This window comes from Panthera tigris, chromosome D1 (assembly GCF_018350195.1).
Source record: "Panthera tigris isolate Pti1 chromosome D1, P.tigris_Pti1_mat1.1, whole genome shotgun sequence".
Lineage (NCBI taxonomy): Eukaryota > Metazoa > Chordata > Mammalia > Carnivora > Felidae > Panthera > Panthera tigris.
The window spans coordinates 9,537,291-9,542,028 of NC_056669.1; the positions used below are offsets into that span (position 1 = coordinate 9,537,291).

The 4,738-nt window shown below is 44.5% G+C and overlaps 1 long non-coding RNA gene across 2 annotated transcripts in view; it reads left to right on the plus strand.

Moving 5' to 3' along the window:
* Window positions 1-4,624, plus strand: part of LOC122231061 — a 28,578-nt gene extending 23,954 nt beyond the window's left edge. The window contains exons 6-7 of one of the 2 annotated variants that reach the window (XR_006208176.1): window positions 3,007-3,066; window positions 3,493-4,624. This is a non-coding gene — a long non-coding RNA (uncharacterized LOC122231061). Of the gene's footprint in view, window positions 1-3,006 lie in introns of both variants that reach the window. The other variant, XR_006208175.1, reaches the window with a different exon arrangement.
* The last annotated feature ends 114 nt before the right edge of the window (window positions 4,625-4,738 follow it).

Sequence of the window (4,738 nt, forward strand, 5' to 3'; positions counted from 1 at the left end):
GCAGTTATGAAATGATTTTTTAATTTGTTTAGCACAGCCAATGATTTACTATTTTTATTTGGATCTCAATATCTTGGTATGGTATCTTTTTCAGCTATGACAGCCATTGAAAGCAAGTACCTAAATAATAGAACTTAGACCCAGATCTCCAACTTGGAGTATCACAAAGATTTTATTTTATTTTATTTTATTTTAAATTTATTAAGTTTATTTATTTATTTTGAGAGAGAGAGCACAAGGAGGGGAAGGGGCAGAGAGAGAGAGAACGAATCCCAAGCAGGCTCCACACCACCAGCACAGAGCCTGACGCAGGTCTCGAACCCACAAACTGCAAGATTGTGACCTGAGCCGAAGTCGGACGCTTAACCGACTGAGCCACTCAGGTGTCCCTGGAGAATCACAAAGATTTTAAAAATCAATTTAGATATATTCAATAATATTTCTCCTTCTAAACATTATTTATTATTATTTATTATTTATCAGTAACAAATAATTTTAATTATTAATAAAGTTAAAAGAATTTTATTATATTAATGACTGAAATAATGCTTTAAAATATTATGTTTTATATTTACTTCATCTTTTAAATTTCTCTTGTGACCGTTCTATAATGGATATGATGTTCATAGAGGAGTTCAGGGATACGATTTATAAATAACTAAATATACATGTATAGGGATGGACACTCACGCTGAAAAGAGATCACTGCACTAGCAAACTACTTCAAAGCAGAAATCTGTAATAACTCTTGATGCCTGCCTAGCCCAGAGCTGCCACTGAATAACATACATTCAGTGAATGAATGGTCACATTCGTCAATGTTGTCATGTCCTGTAGGACTGCCTTTTTTAAAGCTGAATAACCATTGTATGTATAGGTCACATTTTCTTTATCCATCAAGGACATTATGCTAATGTGGAAAAAGTCAGTCACAGCAGCACAAACACTGTACAAGTCCATGTCCACGAGTGTTTTGCCAAAATAGTTAAACACATAGAAGCAAAGAATGGGATGGTGGTTGCCAGGGGCTAGGCCGAGGGGGAAGAGGGAGTTGCTAATCAGCGGGTATTCCCTTTCAGTTATTCAAGATGAGTAAGTTCCTAGAGATCTGACGTATAACATTGTGCCTAGAGATAACAATACTGTATGGTATACTTACAAGTATGTTGAGTGTTCTTGACAAAATTGATTAATCTAATTTTATAAAATTTAATTTTACTGAGGGCTGATGGGGGGTGGGTGGGAGGGGAGGGTGGGTGATGGGTATTGATGAGGGCATCTTTTGGGATGAGCACTGGGTGTTGTATGGAAACCAGTTTGACAATAAATTTCATATATTTAAAAAAATAATAAAATTTAAAAAATAAAAATTTTATTTTATTCATCTTGAGGGAGAGAGAGAGCAAGGGAAGGGCACAGAGCGAGGGAGAGGCAGAGAGAGAGCATCCCAAGCAAGCTCTGGCTGCCAGCGCAGAGCCCAACGGGGCTTGAATTCAAGAACCGCGAGATCATGACCTGAACCGAAATGAAGAGTCAGGCACTTAACCGACTGAGCCACCCAGGTGCCCCTAAAAATTTTTAATTAAGAAAAAAATGTAAAGCCCTTCCGAAGAATCCATAGGTGTACCTGGAAGAACTACCGAATAAGAACACCAGCTTATGGAAGTTCCTACCCAAGCTTTAAGGGGGGAAAAAAAAAAAGCATCTGAGAAACGTCATGTGTCTGTGAGTCTCAGAAAGGAGGCTCCACTGTAATCAACTGTGTCATCCATATCCGCATTCCTTCAACAGAATCGATGGAAAATCTCCCAAATTCATGCAATTCAGCGAGGAATTACTGAGCACCTCACCTCTGACTCACAAAGTAGGTTACTACAAAATGAGTGATCTTTGATTTCTGATTTCAGGAAATTCGTGTTTAGAACACGTCTCCAAATTGCACTGAGAGATGATTGCAGACGAAGGATCAGAGAATTTGAGCCTCGTGGTGGCATTATTATTTCGTAGAGGCCCAGCTTCTTTGTCCCAGCAGGTACCCATCTTCTCCTTTCTGCCTCATTTCACGCTGGAAATGGGCAGCTTCACGGATCAGAATCTGACAGGGCACCGACCTAGACCAAGGCGGCCATATGTTCCACACCGCAGACCGAGGGCATCACGGAAGCTGGTGACAGAGGCAAAGTACATTTTTAAAAGATCTTCCCCTCCCACTGAGTGTTGGTAAAACTAGAGGGGGAAGAAATCCTCGAGGACGTGTCCTTTCGTGTCTTTATTCTGGATTATGATCTACACAGAGACTAAGAAGAAAGACAACAGGGGTGATCAAGTCAAACACACGAAATAGCTGGAGATACTATTGTCCCCCAAAATCTGGACACAAGACATATGGCAGAATAAAGTGGACTATTAAAAAAAAACAAAAACGGTCACCCCAGGAGAGATGAACAGTGAAGGCAGTGATCTCAGAAGTTCTTAGTAACTCAGAAAATCACCTGGAAAAGAAGACCTTCCAAACCGTTACTCACTCTAAGGACTGGTGTTCCAGAGGACTGGCAGGCTTCTTGACCGTCCCTCTCCCTGTGATGTCTGGCCCTGAGAGCTGGCTTCCTGTGGGCCTAGCTTCTGACACATGGAGGTACCAGTGGTTGAACTTACCTCTGGACACCCAGCATCACGAGAATTGAATCATGTAGCATGAATAACACCCAGGAGGGGCAAGAGGGTTAAACAGTTTCCTTCATCATCTCAGATCCCTGCTCGCCTGGAGACAAGGCTACGGGCCTCGCACGTTGTGCCCGCGGGAGCTGGGCAGCAGGCAGGTGGGGCCGGTTCCTTCTTCCCTTGCTGTAGATCAAGTTGCAAAGTCAACAAGACTAGTGTAAGTGGCTGCCTACACTCACACTGCCTGACACGGAACTGCAGGTGAAGGGGGATTAATCTGATAAGAAATAAAACGCTTCGGCACAGGAGTCTGAGCAAATCTTTATTAACATGTTTCCATTTTAGCAGGAAAACCCAGGAAGAAACTGAGGGAGGTTATTACAACCAAGACCTTTGCACCTCAAGGTAAGGAGACAAAAAGACACTGTTTAAATCTTAGCAAACACTTAAAGTACTTTATTTCCTTGGTAGTTTTTGCCAACTTAACTCCCCTCCAGAGATTGCTTCTACGTCCTCTCAAGCCCTCCAAGAGTAGGCTGAAAAATCTTGCATAGTGTTTTCTTAAAGGAAACCAGGGTGTTTGATCCAACAGGCCTGAAACCGCGCCCCCCCACCTTCTTTGCCTACTCGCCATCACTACCAACAAAGATGTCAATTCGGTACCTGAAATTTTACGCTTTTAAATCCAAAGAGTAAGTCTGAGTAAAAATAATTCAAGATAATTCGTATTGAGATTTTAGGCAGATGCTGAGACATTTGGGTCAAAATAAACCCAAAGCAGAAAAAAAAAATCCAATGAAAGACAACGTTCTGGAGTTTTTATTTTAAAAGGGCAAGAAAATGTGTCCAAGAAGCCATTGTTTCTGAGAAAAGTTTATTACCTCGTCATGGATTCCGCCAACTAAGCTGTCTGCCCAGTGCTGACCGTGGGGTTAGCCAGCAGATGACAGCCCCTCTCAGGAGATGAACGCCCCAGGCAACAGCTGTGCTCCAGCACCAGCCAGTTTGGAGGCCCCCCAGCCAGAAAATATCCGTTGAAATTAAACCCAGTGGTACCTCTGGCTGAGGTTCTAGAAGCCCCCAGGAAGGTGCCGGAGAAGGAGGCTGTGGTCCCACACAATGATGGCTCTTTATAAGACACAGAAGAGCCACGTGTGGCACTGAGCGAGGACCCCGCCCCCACGGGGCTTCAGTGAGTTTTTGTTCGCACACAGCGAGCACCACGGAGGGTCTGCACGTGGGAAGGCGCAATCAGAGGTATCAACCCTCCCGATTATAAGAGCTCGGCTTTCCTGGCAAGTATCCTCAAGGAGAGCGACAAAACCACCAATCGAAGCAATTATGGCTCTTAAGTTTATTCTCCTTAACAACCAAGTAATCTGAAGCTCTGTGGTTCCTTAGTCCTCCTTCTCCCCACCCAACCTTCTCCTCCCCCTCCCCCCACTGCAACACATGCCCACGAGAGCGCAAGCGCACACACACACACACACACACACACACACACACACACACACACACACACACAACGTTCCCCTCCCTCCTCTGTCCCTCAACCCACCCACTCTGCTGTTGATTTTTCTCCCCCGGAACACCACCCCCACCACCTAACTGAGCCCCAGGCCTTGGGACTCTGCTGCCTAGACTGTAAATCTGGCCAGCACAGAGAACAGCAAACAAAGAATCAACTGTGAGAACTGACAGCTCAAGGACTTGGGCAGTGGGTCTGCAAGGCCACCCCATCCACCTCAAAATGACAGAGGGCAGGGCGGCACTGGCCCCAAGACAGCTCAGCTGGGCTGCTGCTCCAATGAACAAAATGAGGCAGAAATAAAAGCACCTGCGACATGGGTTTGCAACACTGGCATCAATATTACCACAAAAATCTCTCTAATTCCTTCTCAGATAGGAACAGAAATGGAAAAAAAAAAAAAAAAAAAGGAAGGAAGAAGGAAGGGAGGAAGGGGTTCAGGGGAGGGAGGAAAGGAGAAAAAGAGGAAGGGAGGAGGGGGGAGGGAGGAAGGCAGAAAGGGAAGGAGGGGAGAGGGAGAAAAGGAGGAAGAAGGCAGGAAGGCAAGGG